The sequence below is a fragment of the Vidua macroura genome, chromosome 2 (genome assembly GCF_024509145.1).
Source record: "Vidua macroura isolate BioBank_ID:100142 chromosome 2, ASM2450914v1, whole genome shotgun sequence".
Classification (NCBI taxonomy): domain Eukaryota; kingdom Metazoa; phylum Chordata; class Aves; order Passeriformes; family Viduidae; genus Vidua; species Vidua macroura.
The window spans coordinates 89,219,217-89,237,429 of record NC_071572.1 but is presented as its reverse complement, the minus strand read 5'-3'; positions in this window follow the sequence as shown (position 1 = coordinate 89,237,429).

Sequence of the window (18,213 nt, the reverse complement as noted above, 5' to 3'; positions counted from 1 at the left end):
GAGCAGGCTGGCATTGGCTCTGTTGGATACAGGGAAGCTTCTGACAGCATTTCACACATGCACACACACATCCCCTCACATCCATATGCACACACATCCTTCTGTAGCCCCCTGCTAACAAAACCCTGCCAGGTACATCCAATACATTCTGTGAGAGGGTGGTGGGCTAGAGGTGGCCCCAAGCACTGAGGCCCCTCTTCTGTGCTGAGTGTCCCCCACACATCCTGCTCACTGTGGGTCACCTGTCTCCATAAACTCCATGTAAGCCTGTCTCCATAAACTAGGGTGGCTGCTTTGGAGGGGCTGGTCAAGTTTTTGTGACAAATGGTTGGTGAGATGTTTCCCAAATGCTTACTTCTTTCGTGAAGTACCAAAACCTCACAAAAAAAACCCATAAAATAAAAAGATGACTGAGTTAGGGAAGAAACAGTGGCTGTGACTTCTCATTTACTGCAGTCTAAGACAGAAAATGAAGCAAACTGACAAATTACCTCACTACTTGGACTTTCTGTCCCACAGGGGTTAATGTTCTCATTGTTAATGAGCATTCTGCCTCTGTTTCACAAGTGCTAGCCATCATTCCTTTCAGGTAATTTCAGAGATTACTATAATGTGAATTTAGAGCAATTTGTTCTCAGCTTGCTTTGAAGGTTTCTTGAGTTTTTTTTTTTTTGTTTGGTGTTTTTTGGTTTTATTTTTTTGTTTTGTTTTGTTTTATTTTGGTTTTTTTTTTTTTTTTTGGTTTTTTTTTTTTTGTTGTTGTTGTTGTTTTTTTTTTTTTGTGGGCTCTTCCATTCTTCTTCATCAATCTCATAAATGCTATTGCTTCATCCCTGCAAGTTTTATCTCTCTAGCACAGCCCAATTCAGGAAGCAGGAAGACAGGTGCCATCTAATCCTTGCCTAAACGAGTTTGTAGAGTTCAAGCAAGATGGATTATAGATCCAAGAAATGAAGCATGACCTTTAAACTGAAGGTGTCTCTCCATCCAAAACTCCGAATCACTGAATTTCTGTTGATAGCTGCTGTTTCACACCCTTTTTTGTTCTGGGGACATATGTGGTCCCAGGACCTGGTAGCTGATATCTCATTTCCAGATCTGCTCATGATCTACACTATGATATTTGACAAATTTGTTTGCATCTTCTGCTGCCTGTTTTGCACCACTTGTCTTTTCTCTAAGTATTCTGGTGTGCTGGGTCACGGTGGTGGTTAGTGTTCCTCCCATCCTAAACATAACTGTTCACCCATGCACAAGCAGACATGGGGGGCTGGGAGGTGGCTGGTGCTTTTGGGGACCACATTCAGGCCATTGCAGAGAGTGATGAGGTCCCCCTGAGCCTCCTTTTCTCCAGGCTGAACACCCCCAGCTCCCTCAGCTGCTCCTCACAGGACTTGTGCTCCAGACCCTTCCCCAGCTCCGTTGCCCTGCTCTGGACACGCTCCAGCCCCTCAATGTCTTTCTTGCAGTGAGGGGCCCAGAACTGAACACAGGATTGGAGCTGTGGCCTCACCAGTGCTGAGTGCAGGGGGACGGTCACTGCCCTGCTCCTGCTGGCCGCACCAGTGCTGATGCAGGCCAGGATGCCATCGGCCTTCTTGGCCACCTGGGCACACCCTGGCTCATGCTCAGCTGTTGTTGACCAGCACCCCCAGGTCCTTTTCCACCAGGCAGCTTCCCAGGCACTGCCCCCAGCCTGCAGTGCTGCCTGGGCTTGTTGTGACCCCAGTGCAGAACCTGGCACTTGGCCTTGTTGAACCTCATACAATTGGTCTTGACCCATCCGTCCAGCCTGTCCAGATCCCTCCAGCAAATCAACAACTGCAAACTGACTGAGGGGCGTCTCAATTCCTTCACCAAGATCATTGATAAAGGTATTAAACAGAGCTGATTTCAAAACTGATCCCTGAGGAACATCACTTGTGACCGGCCACCTGTTGGATTTATCTCTATTCCCCTCCACTCTCTGGCCCCACACATCCAGCCAGCAAAGAGTTTTCACCAGCAAAGAGTTCACCTGTCCAAGACATGAGCAGGCTGCTTGCTCCAGACGAATGCTTCAGGTGACAGCGTTGAAGGCTTGTGTCAAAGACAGATAGCTCATGTCCAGATGAGAGATAGCAATGTTCATCACAGCTGGAGAAATTTAGTTAAAAGCACCTGCCTCAGACAATTAAATAAACATAATGTTTTGGAACAATGATTACAGAATCACATATCACAGAATATGCTGGACTGGAAGGGACCCACAAGAATCAACGAGTCCAACTCTTGGCCCTGCACAGCAGCATCCCCAAGAGTCACACCACGTGACCAAGAGTATTGATGATGATGTCTTAAATAACCCAGAAAAGGTCTAAGGAATCAGCAAAAGCTGTAGTCTTACATCCAATCTTCAGGTTATCCCAAAAAACATATATTAGGAGCAGAGACTATGACACATTCTCCCTCAGTATTTAGCATCTCTCCATATCCTGTGTTTGGAATACCTGAACATGCCTAAGGACACAGCCTCAATCCAGACACCAGCGGCCATCCTCAAGCACTCTCATCTGGAGGGAGACCCAAGGCACAAGCCACACTGAGGCTTTTCCCTCTCCAGGGTCTGATGTGGGAACAGGCTGAGCAAGGGGCTGCGGCTGCGCTGAGCCTCATCTTTATGCAAGGCCACTTCCGCGTGGTAGAGTCCTGCGCTCGTGCCAAGTGTGAGAGGCACTGGAGCATGATGTCTGCCGGCTGAGCAGAGCCTCACATCGACATCGGGGGAAGGGAGCCAGCTCTCCCTTTCACAGACGTGCTTGCATGATTTCACTTGCTCCCAAGATCAGTTACCAACATCTCTGTATTGAGGCCACTGTCAAGCTAAACTGATTGACCCACTGGTGTCCAAAGGGGAAGATTCTTTGGTTAAAGGTGTTGAATATTTCTGTTAAAGCATGGTTGCCACACAAGGCCTAAAGGTTTTGGACATCATTTGTGTTTTATAAATGTGTACAATGCAGTCTGTACTGTCATTTTTCCTTGAGAGTAGGTTTGCTCCAGGCCCTATTTTGTCGGTTTCATTGTGGCTTCACTGCAAATGTCAGCAGTTCCTCGAGGACAAGTACTCGGTTGCTGCTGCCAGTTTCATTAAGTTAAATATTTCAGAATTTAGCCATTCTGTGACCCTGCATGGGAGAGGTGTTTTCAGTACAGAAATTATTTCTCTGCACTTGATTCTCATGTCACAAACTATTTCTGTCAATGTGCTACAAATCTGCTCTCAGGCTCGGCAATAATTCTGATATGACCATTGAAGGCAAGGCTCTCTTGCTCCTCCTCCTTCTCCTTCTCTTGGCTTTTTAGAGTTCCCACAGGGTTCCCTGCTGCCCCAGAGGCTGGGACGGGTGGGGGGGCTGGGTGGTCTGCCAGCCAGGGAGAGAAGGGACAGGAATGTGCTGCCAGCATGCACAGCTGAGGCTACACCATCCCAGCTGAGAGTTTAGACAATGACCTGACAGTAAGGGCTGGTAAAGACAGAGTGACCTGTCTTTAAAGAAAGTGGAGAGTGACTCACTGGTGCCTGAAGCCTGGACTCAAGAGGATCCCCACAGGAATTAAAGGGCAATGCTGGCTGTAGGATCCCAGTCACTCCACCTATACCAAGGGAGTCCCATCCCATTCTCTTGGGCTGTCAGAGGAGAGTGGTCAGCTCAGGGTTCCTGGGTGAACCTCACCAAGGCATTAGTGGGACCCTGCAGGAACCTGAGGTTCATGGGGGGCTGTGGGGGAAAAGTGTTTGAGGACGCTGGATGGATGGACAACCTCTTAGGAGATGTTCCAAGTGGGCTACAGCACTGTGCCAGGCTTATTATGGGAGGTTTAGGGTAAAGATCAAAGGCAGGGACAGGGAGGGATTAAGATTGACAGCGGAGGAACCAGCATGAAAAAATAGAGGGAAAAAGAGATTAAAGGGCTGGTGTGGATGACAGCTGGCTGGTCAGAACAGTCCTCTGAGCCCTGTACCTCATCACCACAGCCTGCCCTAGTCTTACTAAATATTCAGAGGTAATGACGTAACTAATTATATGTTACTACTACTAATTATTGTTTCCTTCTCTCAGCTGACTGTCTATGTGAGCACATGTTCTTCTCTGGGTCCATGTGAGAGACCAGCACCAACCTTCAAGCCAGACAAATGAGCAGCTGCAACTGAGCCAAGTGCCAGCAGCTGGAATGAGACCACCAACTTCAGAGATTGGAGGGTGCCAATGCCAGCACTTGGGACCAGCTCTGGGGCACACAGAGTAGCCAATGCCAGATATTGGAGAGACCCATTTTCCATGTGTGTGTGCATATTTGCCTGGTGGACGTCAATCCTGATGAGCTGGAAGGAGCAGTACCTGTCACATGTGCTGCTCACCTGTATGCCAGCACTGTGTGCAAGTGGCTGCCTCACAACAGAGAGAGCAGTTTTGAACAAGAAAGGGGGAGTTAAAATCCATGGACATATCCATATCCATATCCATATCCATATCCATGGACAGCTTGTGCAGATGTAGTCAAAATTGCTTTGAAAGGACCTAATGCAGGAGAGGGATGAATTCCCCAAATTCAAAGCCACCAAGGGGTCAGTCACCATTTGCTACAGGGAGCACCTCATGTGCAGCCTGACCTTGAGAAGGCAACAGCAGCTCTGTTAGTGCTACGAGTTAAATGCTTTCCCTGAAGAAATGGTTTTTACCTGAAACCCCACTGAAAGCACCATTGGAAGTTCCCTTAGCTGGGGAACTTAGCTTAGTTCCCTCCCAGAGCTGGGAGCCTGACTGGGTGGGGTAGCAGGAAGGAGGCAAGGCTGAGCTTAATTGCTTTATTGGCACAACTGCTCAGGAAAGGGACATCTGACACCAAGCCCAAAGGTGTCCATGACTTGAGGAACCTGAGGCGACGAGGCAGACAAGGAAGTTCATAGCCCAAAGTCATCTTTTCAAGAAGGACTTGGTATCCACAGATGGCTGCCATTGAAAGATTGTCTTCATTGCTCAGGCCCAGCTGAATACTTCCATGGCATTGCTATCCCTCTACTGAATGTCCAAATACTTGCAGAAATGTGCAGCATCTAAATGATGTCATGCTTTTCATCCAGGGATAGATGAGGAGTCTGGAAGGTCACCTTCAGCAGAGTTCCTGGGCTTGGGCTTAGGTCCTATGTGTAAATAGTCCCAGAGAAACCCAATAAAATTGCTTATGCACTTAAATTCCTTACTGGGCTGGAGCTGTGCCTATTTTCTGAATAAACTAGAAACCATACCAGATGTTCCTGTTTTATTGAAAAGAAAATATTCTTATGAAGCTTCCATTTACAATTTTAATTTATATTAGAGAGGTCTATGTATTATTTGATAGAGACTTTCAAAATATTCTTTTATGGTGTAAGAAATAATAAAAAGTATTCAATACTTATGGATCCTATCTAGCTATAATAATATTTTTTTTTTAAGGATTTTTCCAATAAAATGTTTGGCAAAGCCAAAGTCTGAATTTTTTCCATTTTTTTATCTTGGGATATGAATTTACTGTCAACTTGTCTGAAGTGTGTAAATTCAACAACATGGTAATTGGTTTACTACGCAGAAACTGGAGGCTCGGACTTTGCCAAGAATTTTTACTGTGTAAATTCTTCACTTTCTTCACATTCAAAAAGGCCATAAAAGCCATAATTCTGAAAACAGATCTCAGTGAACAAAATCTCAGCCCTGCCTCAGGGTGAGGAGACCCCCATGATGTGGGTGCAGAGCAGGTCCCACTGTAAAGTGGGTTGTTAGTCCAAACTCATCACTCCAAGGTATTTATGGCCTCAATACAGCCCCCATACTTCCCTTTCTGTTAGGAATGCTTAGCCTCCCATCTCATAAAAAGATGAGTGCTCTCAACTCTGATTTTCTTCTGTGGCTGATGCAGAAGCAGGCCCTAAAACCTAATTATTTTATAACAAATTTATTTTATTTGGGTTTATTGCAATGAATGGGAGAAGGTGGGATTGGCTGCCAAACTTCCAAAAGCAGGGTACAACACCTCTCTGCTCTTCAGATCTGTGTCACCAGGTGGCTGTGAAATACTTTCTGAGGAGGCACAGGGAAAGGACAGTCCTCCAGAGCAGGACAGAGACAGAGGTGGCCAGGAACACTTGGACTCTGGATTCAGGCCCAGAACAAACATTCATCTACTTCTCTGTCCTTGAAGCATCCCAGGAGACATTTTGCTGCTTGTATCCAAGAGAAGCAGTTCAGAAACATCTTCTGAATTGTTTTCTGAAAAAAAAAAATCAAAACCAAAAAAAGGTGTATTGGGCTTGCATGGCCAGGCCTGCTTCCTGACTGCACTTTAGGTGTACAGTCCATGCAGGACATAAGAGGGAACTATCTACTCTACCCCAGACTGGTAAACTGGTCTGGGGACAAGGACACAGACAATGGACAAGCAGAAGGCTGAGGTACTCAACATTTTTTGCCTCATTCTTCAATGGCAGCCTCTCTTCCCACACCTCTCACATGGGTGGACTGCAAGATGGGGGCTGGGCCAGCAAAGAGATGCCCACTGTAAGAGAAGATCAGGTTCATGACCACCTGAGGAACATGAATGTACATAAATCTGTGGAACCTTATGAGGTGCATCCCCGAGGGAACTGGCTGATATAGCTGCCAAGCCACTCTCCATGGTATTGAAAAAGTCATAGCAGTCAGGTGAAGTCCCAGGTTACTGGGAAAAGGAAAATATTGTACCCAATTTTAAAAACAGTAGAAAGGAAAAGTCTGGGAATTATCCTGTGTGAGAGACTAGATCCCATCCTTGAAGAGAGAACCCGTCTCTGGACATGTGGATCATTTAGCTCATAGGAGAGAGACTCCATCACACCTGAAGTCACCAGATCCTGATGCTTCCTGTACGTCCAGTGACAAAGTGGCTCCAACAACACACTTGTCACCTCCACTGGAAGAACTTGCCATCATCCTGTTGTTGCAAGCCCACGGCTCCTTTGGCTCTGCCGATCTCTTTGATCTGCTCTCCAGGTGCCGCTGGAACAACTGAACTCCCCAACATGGAATGTATCAGACCCAGCAGGTCAGGGCTCAGTTCCAGCAGGTGAGTCCTTAGGGAAGAGGACAGCTATTTTACCATGGATTTCCATACATTTGGAAGTCAAAATGAAAACATCCTACATGGATCAACTGAAAAGGGAATTCAGGAATGGACCACATTTGGGAAGCACATTCCTGCCATGGAGAATCTTTGCTCTTGTCATCCCTTGAGCAACACATCCTCACTGAGCCCAGTCCAGGTATCTGAGCACTTTCCTTGCTTGGTGCTTGGAGGGCCTTTGGGTGACCACCCAAAAAACCCAAAATAATCCATCAAGTTTGAGGCAGGAGGCAGATTACTTTCATTTATTTTCCTCTCAGTAAATGTGATTACAAAATACCAACCCAACAACTACAGATTCGGCCTGTTTCCTTGCTGATTTCAGCTTTTTTTAGATGGGTGTTATTGATTACAAGGAACTGACAAAAAATGCACCTATGATTTCTTTTTTTTTTTCTTTTTTTTTTTTTGGCTTAGCTATTTCCAAAGGAAAATAATTTGCATAGAATGATCTTTTTAAAGAAAAACCCAAACAGTTCATACAAAGGTGAGCTTATTTTTTAAAAGAAATAGAGAAAACAAAAAACAGCAAGCAGATGTTTCTAAGTTAAAATCTTGGAAATCATAATTTTCAGTCACATATTTATGTACCACAATATTTAACCTAGAGGTTTAGTGACGCTTTGCCCAGGGTTTCAGCTGTTGATTGGGGAATATCCATGTCCAGCCCAGCTCCTAATAGGGAGCCCTCCTGGAGAGGCTCCCCAGGGGCTGCCAGATCATTGCTCAAGAACACACAGACCCATGTTAAATACTAAAGTAAACCAGTGCTCTTAGAAAAATTGCTCAGAGCAGCAACTGCTTCTGGAGGTGGGAAGATGAGGACAGGGCTGCCCCATGCATCTGCTCCACAATGGGATATCCATGCAGGAAAAGCCTCCCTGCAACACTGGGGCTGGTGCCAGCACTGGCTCTGCCCCCCTTCTCCCTCCTTGAGGGCAGGCAGTGAGGACATGGGAGAGGAGTACCAGCTGTGGTGGTGGCTTCTGCCTCCTCACACAGGTGATACCTGCATGTTTCTATGCAGGGGAATTCTGCAAAAAGCTTTTTGGGTCCACATGAGATTTTGGCATCTTGGACTTGCTGGTAGCAGTGAGTTCAAGGCTGCACAAGAAAGGTCTTTTGGGGCTTTGTTCCAAACCTGCTGCCTGCAACCAAATGCTGATGAAGGGTTGGCTAAAACCACAACCAAAGTTTCAAACCTGCCCCCTCCCTAGGCCTAGGGCATCCAAAAAGCCCTGGATCCACAGGTGGACAGGCCTGAACCTGTGCTGAAAGACCTTGCAGAACCTCAAGCAAGCAGGTCACACACAGCCTGTCGCTTTCCTGGAGCAATGGAGCTCACACTCTTCGAGCAACCAGCGCTTTTCACTGGTTGAGAGTGCTGGGGAGAGGTTTTTATTTGCCTGAATATCAGGGAGTAGATGCATTCTGTATGCAACATTGAGCATTATACCAAAAATCAGTCCAGAAGGATGTAGTCTGAACCCCTTATTTGCCGATTTACCATACGAAATTGGTCTTAATTAGAGTCTGGGCACTTGGTAAGCGCCAGAAAATGCATACGAAAAGCTCCATATACATATGCATGTGCATGTATTCATCTGTGTGGGCAGAGGAGGAACATGCTCAGCATTGCTTATTGCCTCCTTCGCCCTTCAGCGGCTGGCTCAGGGCAGGAGCAGGACCTGGGTTCTGCCGCCCGTCCCACGGCACACGCACTCCCGCAATTAGCCAGCAGCACAAAACGAGCCGCGCACTGCGGGGCAGTTGCCCAAATTGTGGCAAAGACACTGCTGGCTGTGGAAAAGGGCATCAAAGAAAGCGGGCTGGGCTCACAGGCAGTGAAAAAACAGGACTGTATTCTTCAGATAATTTATTTGCAATGAATAATTCAGCTAGCTTTAGCTGGGAAGCTGGATTAAATACAGCATTAGGCACGCTGAGAGCCCCCAATAAAGGGCTCTATTCACTCCTAGCACAAAGGAATATTATTTACTATCATTAATTAACTTCCACACAAAGCCACAGCCATTTCCTTGGGTTCTGAGAAAGAATAAGAGGAGAATGCGAGCACAGAGCTGCTGTAATTTCCCTTTGGTTTTCCTCTCTGCAGACGCACGCTGGCTGCAGGCTGAGCTTTGCTCTCCACGGCATTTTTGGCAGCGCTGTCCCTGTGCTGGAGCACAGGCAGGTCGCTCATTGTGGCGGGGATGGATGAGCGGAGCCCGCTGAGGGGCTGTGCTGGACTTGGGGCTGCCCCAGCCCTCCTGGTCCCCCAGGCAGCCCAGCGCGGCTGCACAAGCCCGGCGGATGATGGAAGCTGGCATTCCCTACGCTCCTGCAGCTCAGGGATGCAGACTGCTAAAAGCCTAAGGAGGCAGGGAGGCGTTTGCCTTTGGGAAATGGGTTAAGAGTCTGAATGTTCCATCTACCTAGTGAGAGCATTTTTTTAGATTTAATGAACCCCTGTGCTAATTAGTTCTCTGAAGTGTCTGCTTTGAAATACCAAGCTTTAGGATAAGTAGAAATGCAAATTCTTGGCAATTATTATTACTGCCGCAGTAGTGACTAGAGAGCAGCTCTTTGCAAGCAAAAAGGGAGACAGGCGGCTTGTGCCGGCTGATTACAGAGCTTGTTTTCATCTGTTACATTGTGCTCTTGGCAGGTGATGTTGTAGATCACACAAAAGGCTGGGTGGAGATTCTTGGTCAAAATATTTTTCTGTTGGAAGACATGGGTTTAAGTTATATTGGAATATTTCATAAATACACATTGATTTTTTAAAATTATTTTTTCTGTTTTAGTGCTGAAGCCCTGTTCTCTTTATCCATGAAAGTCCACATTTTTCCTCTGAGTTTTTAGATGAAAAAGGCAAAATGAAATTCTAAGTCAGATCTTGCTTCAACGAATGACATACTTTTAGAAATGTCAAGAAAAGAAGTCAGAAAATAAAGTCTCAAATGGAATTAGAGGTTCCATTTGATTCCATGTGATTTCCCTCTACTTTTTTTATTTGCTGAGAAATCTTGAGGGCTTTGCAGCCCAAGCATTCTGCTGGGAGAAAGATGTGGGGTGGTTGAGTGAGAAACAGATCTGTCTGCAATCCCACAGTGCTGCACCAACCAACTCAGGCTGAACCTGGAGACAGATCCCTGGCAGAAGGCAGGATGTGGGGTAGAATTAATTGTCTTCAAAGTGGCTGGTATGGGGCTGTGTTTTGGATTTGTGCTGAGCAGAGCTTACACAGGGATGTTTTTGTTATTGCTGAGCAGGGCTTGCACAGAGTCAAGGCCTTTTCTGCTTTTGTACTGCCATGCTGGACAGGGGGCTGGGGGTGCTTGTGAGGCTGGGAGGGGACACAGCCAGGACAGGTGACCCCAACTGACCAAAGGGACATTCCAGACCATGTGACATCATGCTCTGTGCATAAAGTGGGCAGAAGAAAGAGGAAGAGGTGGGGGGGTGTTTGGAGTGATGGCTTTTGTCTTCCCAAGTTACCATTACATGTGGTGGGTCCCTGCTCTGGTGGGGCTGGCTGAACAGGGCCTGCCCATGGGAAGAAGTGAATTCCTTGTTTTGCTTTGCTTGTGCGCATGGCTTTTGCTTTGCCTATTAAAATGTCTCTGTCTCAACCCATGGGTTTTTCCATCTTTCACCCTTGTGATTTTCTCCCTGATCCCACTGTTGGGGCAGTGAGTGGCTGCGTGGGGCTTGGCCACTGGCTGGGGTTACACCATGACAGAGACGTGCACAGGTGTCATGCCACATAGGTCTAGGCAGGAGCCTAAGTGGTTCTCTAGGATTTGGGTGCCTTTAGGTGAAATTTAGGTTAAATCCCATTGTAGCTAGGATTTAGAAGGATCAGCTCTAGCCATTGCTACCTCTGTTTTACTGTCTGAAGTGCACTGACAGGCAGTCACAAACCTGCTAGACATGACCTCGGTGTGGCGGGGTGATGTGGGAGAGGGTTTGTGCACTGCCCATCCCAGAGGCTGCCTGAAGCCAGAGGTGCCTTTGGCAGAAGCCCTGCATCCCACCCTCTGGCAGCAGCAGCCAACACTCACCACGTGCCTCCTGCTTTGGGCTGCTGAGGGGGCTGCTGTGTGTGCATGGGCCCTTTGAACCCCTCAAGCTGCACTTCTCTTGGTCTTGCAGAGGTAAGAGCAAGGTGTGGTAGGGAGAGGGAATTTTCACATGGAGAAACCTGGCACAAAGCAGGAGTTGAGTTTTCTCATATTGGTTCTTTCTGTTCCCATACAAGAGCTCCATCATCCTACCGAGCTTCTGAGACAGGGAACAAGCTGTGATTTTTAAAAGTAATTGCCTGTGGGAGATATTAATTCTATTTTTATCCTTCCCTATAACAAAAGCTTTTCAATAATGTCCTCACCACTCATCAGCATTACCCACTAAATATATTTAAATAACACAGTTTCTGTACTACCCTTTTAACTCCCTGCTTGCCTCTTAATATTTGGCCCAAGAAATAAATGGCACATTTGTGTTTCCAACACTATTGTACTTACACACTCTGGGGACACCTTCCAAAGATCATTTCCTAAGACAGAAAGATACTGTGTTGTGAAGGAGACTGTCCTGGAAAACAAGAAAGTAGCACACACACACTCAACTCAGAGATCAATTGAAAATGCACATGGTAAAAAAGAAGAGCTTATGAGTCAATTTGAGCTTCAAATTCCATTTGAACAACAAAGATTAGGTAGAGAGGATTCATGAAACCACTCGGTTGCATAGTCCCAAATAAAACTGGGATTAGCAAATAATTTGAGCGTAGAACTCCATTAAATACAAAATGTAGACCCATCCTAAACCACACACAGGCACAGCAAACACATAATGAGCAGAAAGATCTGTCATAAAGCACTGGACTAGACTTAAGGTGACTGTCAACTTTCATCAAAACTCCCCAAACAATTTAAAAAAAAAAACCAAAAAACCAAAAAGTCTGCCTGCAGAGATTAAGGAGAAAGAAATGAACCATAAAGACTCCCCAGATCACCCCTTATCCTGTGTCACTGTTAGGGACTTTGCCAGACAGAAGTGCCTTGGTGGTCACAGGGCTGTGAGCGTGCCCTAGCACTGTCCCTGAGCCTCCAGCTCCCATCAGGGGTCAGCGAGGCAGGACAGTGCAGGCAGGGAGTGGGCACACAGCCCTGGGAGCAGAGGTGCACCATATCAAACCCCCTTCATACTGAAATAGCCCGAGATCCACAAATGGAGAGATTAAAAGTCAACCTTTCAGCAGGGGGAAATGGACCTAAGGCTTTGCACCTTCTGAGGCACAGCGTAGAAGTTCCTTGTCCATGATGAAGATGAATCACAAAAAAAATCCTTGGATGCAGAGCCAGGGTGATTAAAACTGTCTCTAATCCTCCCACTCTAAGTTCCTTAATTTCCCAAGACAAATTATAGCATCTGAATATTTACTCTGTGTAGACTGATGGGAAAACAAAAAGATTCACCCAAGATCATAAAGATTTCTCTTCCTTCTGGGTATCTCTTGAAAAATGTTGAATAATTACAACCTAGTTGGAAGATCATACTTAAAAATAGCTTTTCTTAGATCTATGTTGGGTTTTTTTACCCACAACCTCTCTGGCCCTCCAGGCACCTCTCATGCACTCCAATCTCATAACCAGAAGCAAGATTCATAAGATTAGAAATTACTTGGGTAAAAACTATCTGACCATTAGTCACCACACCTGACTAACTGGGAGAGCTGATAAAGACCCAGAAGAACCCAGTTACCCACAAAGGATGTGCATTCACAGCACTCCACTTCTGTCTCTCAGCTTTCATTTCTCAAGGGATCCAGCTGCTTTCAAAAGGTAAAAATTCAAAGCGAAATTCATGATTACTTCAGATACTAAAAATTATGGACTCCATGAACTTGGCTATTTTTTCCAGCTGAGTGGTTTCCTAACAATTTTTTTTTTCCTTCTCAGCCTTGATCTCTGAAGAGCTTTCCCTAGATTTTTTTTTTGTTTTGCTAAGAGAACAGTTTTGCCTTCTAAAGCCACTTATCCCCATGGTGATTATTCAGCTATTGCCAGAGTAGGACACATTGGGTTTGCATATGTCACACCAGAAACACTACACTAAGAATAACCTTTCAACTAACTCTTCAACTGAATCCTTATTCCTGGGATTTATATTTATGAAAAACAGCAATAAAACCACTTTTAAAGCCCATTGAGAAAATGTCTGGGGCAATACTCCTGGTATCCTGAAGTAATTTTTTTTACTCCTCCTAGAGTGAAAAAAATTGTTAAGGACAACTGCTTTATAATGTACCATGAATTATTTAACATATTAAACTAATAAAGTCTGTAAAAATATACCAAATTTCAGTAATCAACTTCCTCAAAAAAAAAAATCAGGACAAGTTTAGCAGTAAACTTATCAGATACACTGGAAATTTTATGCAACAAACTTACCAGATGCACAAAGTTTATGCAGTTGCCTAATCAAGTGCACTGGGGGCTGAAATCGGTGATCTCTGAACATTCCTTCCAGCCCAAACTGTTCTGAGATTGTGTCACTCACCAGGCAGATAGCTGGGGTTTATACTCTTCTGTCCATCATTTTGAGAAATAATGCAACATTAGAAAAGACCTTTTAGATCCTGTGTTATAGAGAGATAATTTCAGTATTTACCAGACTTGGAAAACATAATGAACATGCTTATCAGAATTAAATGGTATCATGTGCCAACCAGAATTGATTTTCTACACGCATTCTAAATTAACTGCTTCACGGAAGAGCATGTGTGAAGAACAATACAAAAAGAAAAATATTCAGATTCCACACTTTTTTTTTTTTCCCAAGGAAAAAAAAGAATTAGAAAAATTCAGCAGTTAATTTACATTTTCCACGAGAAGAGAAAAATGGTAATTGTGAAAACACTGTAGTCTGAAATTCAGTTTGGAAGGCAAAAAGCTCCCAGCCAGGACTGAAGAAGTTGTCAGCAAAGGGGATCTTTTTCAAAAGCCCTACTACCAAGGCTGTGAAATTAGAAAAAGAGCACTTTGACATTACAGATGGCCTCAGAGCCATGGATAACCTGGCAGAAAGTGGAGAAGTAGGTCCCAGACTTCTGCTGCTTCATCTTTTCAGAAGAAATGCTGGTAATATTTCTCAGGAGCACATCCAAGCCAGCAGCACGAGCAGAGAGCTGTGCCTGGCAGAGGCAGAGTACGGAGGCCGTGGGGCGGGATGGAGCTGTTTGGATGTGGCTTTTTTGTGCAGTCACCAATTAAATTGTCTCCTGCTCTCTGCTCAGCCACCCAACGCAGCTCCAGCACTTCCAGCAGGAGCTTGGGCAGAAGCCACGCAGCAGAGACCTGAGGTTTTCTGGCTTTGTGTGGCTCTGGGAATGTTTGCTCCACTAGTTCATTTGGGCAGCTCCTCCAGTGCTGAGCTGTGCAGCAGTGTCATGCTGGGGTCAAACCACGGGTTCCTCCTCCAGCTCCTGCGCATGGAATAGGGGACACAGCCAGTGCCGCAGCACAGCAGCCAGGAGCTGCTCCTGCACCCCTTCCCTCTTTCCTCTGGCAGCTCCTGCAGAGCTTGTATTTCTACCAGCAGTTTACCCCACCAGGATTCCAGGCATCACGGTTCTCTTACTTGGAAAGTAAGATAAAGCTGAACATTTTCATTATTGAAATGAGCAGAGCTCGCTTTCAATGCAAATATTGACTTGTGTGGTATAAAGAAAATTTTTGCAGCATAACTGATGTCTCTCTGACAAAGAAACACCATAAAAAGGACATAAATTGAGCAGAAGAAAAACCTAACAGATGTACCCTCTGAGTGAGTGGAAGTCATGAGAAGCTGCAGGCAATGGAGTGGGAGGGAAACAGTCAATAAATCACAGGCTCTCCTGCACAATCAGTGTAGGAAGTAACAGCAGAGAGGGCTGGGAGCTCAGTGCATGCCCCAGTGGGGTCTGGCCAGGTGGGGTTTTTTACATCTAAATATTCAGCGTGCTCTTGAAGGAATATTGTGGTTTTCACCTTTGAAATATGAATGAATTTGACTTGTGTCAAATGCAATTTGTTTAAATACTTTTGCTAAACCAAAATATACCAGCCTGTTTATTTTGGAGAGATGAGGAGCAAGTGGCAAGGACTGGCAAAGGGTCTTTTCCTTCCCTCAGTGGATTTGGGTCAATTCACACATGCTGTCAGGGCAGCATCCACCCAAATTTTCTGGCAGGAATGAACTCCTTAAATAACGTGGGTCTCCATCTAGGCTTGAAGGCGACCATGAGTTTACAGCAAAAGGACCTTCCTGTGTATTTTTGAGTGCACTCCAGATTTGAAGGAGCTAAAAAATCCCTATTGGTCTGGTAAACAGCACCTCATTGCAGAAAGCACAAATTGCTGCCTGTGCCTGCACTGGGCCCTACATCAGGTCCTGGGTCAGTTGCATTTGCACAGGTTACACTGCAGCTGATTTTTTATTCAAGCTGAGCTGATTTTTTATTCACTGGCTAAAAGATTTGGGGAAATTATTTTGCCAGAGCGTAAGAATTTCTGGTACCTGACCCTCAGGGGAATGTTAATGCTACAAGTTTCCTGTGATTAGAGCCATTATGGAGACTCTTCAGCTGGAAGGAAGTAGAAATGGATTAAAAGTATTATATATGGTGGCTTTATGGTAAACCAAGAGCAGCCCAGTGCTGGGCAGTTGGCAGCACTGATTAACCAGTTATATAAGCAGTGAAATACCACAGCAAATATCTGGTGGTTACTCTACTTTTACTCTAAGAATTAACTCCTGTTCCCCAGTAATTGGCTTTCCCCCTTCATTTCTGTGTGCTGCTGTAAAGATCTCTGAAGTCTTGTGCCCCCTTTAAGCATTTTTACCTCCAAAAGTAAGTGCTATAGCAGGCAACTCAGAAGCTAGGTATTTTCCAACCTTTTTAACCAAATATTTGATAAAAGGCAAAATAGTAGAGAATAAAAGACCAGTGATGAGGTGTTTAATGAAGGTAATATTTAATGTGAAGCTCACATTGAATGCTCAGACACAAGCTCTTCAAGCTGAAAAAACATTTTCTGTGAACATCACTTAGCAGAGGGAGATCCCAGATTCCTGAGCTTCCCTACCAGGACAACATTCACCCTCAGGGCAGCTCTGCTCTGCTCCCCACACCTCTGCCTCAGAGACTCCTGTTGCTGCCCTCCTCCTTGAAGGATGGCCCCAGAAGGGCAGGAAACTTCAAGACAAGGGACATTGATTGCTTTTATTTCTCCATGCCAGGAAAAAAACATGTTTTTCCTGATTTTCTGATGCAATTCCAAAGGCTGTTATGATCATAACAACTCAATTAGGCTGGAAGAAAAAAACCAAAAAGTGCTGAAAACTGAAGCAGAGACTCTCCTGCTCCAGCCATCCCCTGCTGTGCTCCCTCCTGACAGTCATCAGTCCCTGGAACTGAACCACAGCCTGAACAAACTTCCCTGTCACTCTGAGCTACCATATTCCTTGTCTCTGTGACACCATTTGTTTTCTCTTATAGCTATTTTCATCTGTTGCTAAACGTTCCTCTGAAATGACACCTTCTCCTTTAATCTGCAGCCAAAACCCATTGCTTGCTCCCTGGGTGGGACATGTCTGCCTCTCTCCTGGATCTGAGAAGCTGCAGCTGCATCACTGTGATCCTGTGTCCGGTCTTCTCTTTCTCCCCTCCAGTCAAAGTTTTCTAGAAAGGGAATGCCCTTCTTCTTCCAAACCATTCCCAGTAAAGCTGTGAGCACCCGTCATATCAACAGCTAGTGCTAGCTTACCTATGCAAAGCAGGGCTGCTCCTTGAAGAAGAGTAAAATGAAAACGAGCTGCTAACCTGCCCCTGAGTCTGCTCAGATGCACTTGGATGGAGCAAGAACATCCAACTTGTCTGGATATTTGTTTGATCCAAAACTGGATCCTTCAGAAGAGGCATTTTTCATCAAACACATCCTGAAGGAGGAATGCCATCTGTGGCCTGGTATTTCCTTCAGTGAGATGGCAGACTTCTCCAAACTCAGAGATTTCAGCCCAACAGCTGCCAGTGGCAGTTTGCTGCCAACAGGAGGAGAACCTGCTGCAAGCAGGTACAGCTGCCACAGGTGCCTGCAGACTTCCCTGGAGTATCTGGAAGAGGTTACTTAACATGGCACCAGCATCCCCGGTTGTTACCACTTCCCATGTATAATACATGCTCTGCTGCCTGCTGCAGTGCTGGAGAAACCAGGAGCACAAATGTCCCACGCTGAATAGTGTTAGGTTATGTGACTGATGGATCACTGCCCCCAAGACATGGAAGCAGACGCACCAGAGCCGCCTGAGCCCGTGATGGGGCTGCTCCCAGGACCGTCCCGGGAAGCCACCAGTCCCACGGCCACCGGCAGGGCTCCCCGGCAGCTCACAGCCGAAGGCATGGGTGCCTGCGGGGCTGGGGCTCACGGGGCAGACGGCGGGCGACGCGTTCCGTGTGCGTGCGACCGATGGCTGTGTGTCCGTGCATCCGTGTGTCTCCTGTCGGCTGTGGCTGATTTGGCGCACACGCCAAGCCTTGCCGCAGCGGCAGCCCGGCCTGGTGCAGCAATGGCGCTTTTCCAGTGCCAGCCCCGCGTTCCCCGCACTGCCACAGACAGCCGAGCTGGCCGCACAGCGAGCAGCTCCCTCCAGGGCGGTGCCTGAGCGGGGCTGTCCCACGCGGCTGCTCTAGCACCCTGCGCTGCTCCCACGCGCGAGTTTTAATCCCTGGAGCGCTGCGCTGCAGGGATTTACCGCCTGGGGTCAGCACCAGCCGAGGCCATGTCTGGAACACACGTTCTCTAAGAGAACCACAAACGAGACGGCTCCGCTGTACCTGAGCGGACCCAAAGGAGGCGGCACCGAGGCTGTTCAGACCCCTAGAGTTTCTCATCCCTCGCGGATGCGGCCTAGTGCCGGCTCGGGGAAGAGGCACCGCGCTGTGGAAGGGGGTAGGTGCCGGGAACATGATGCCGGCTGGACCTG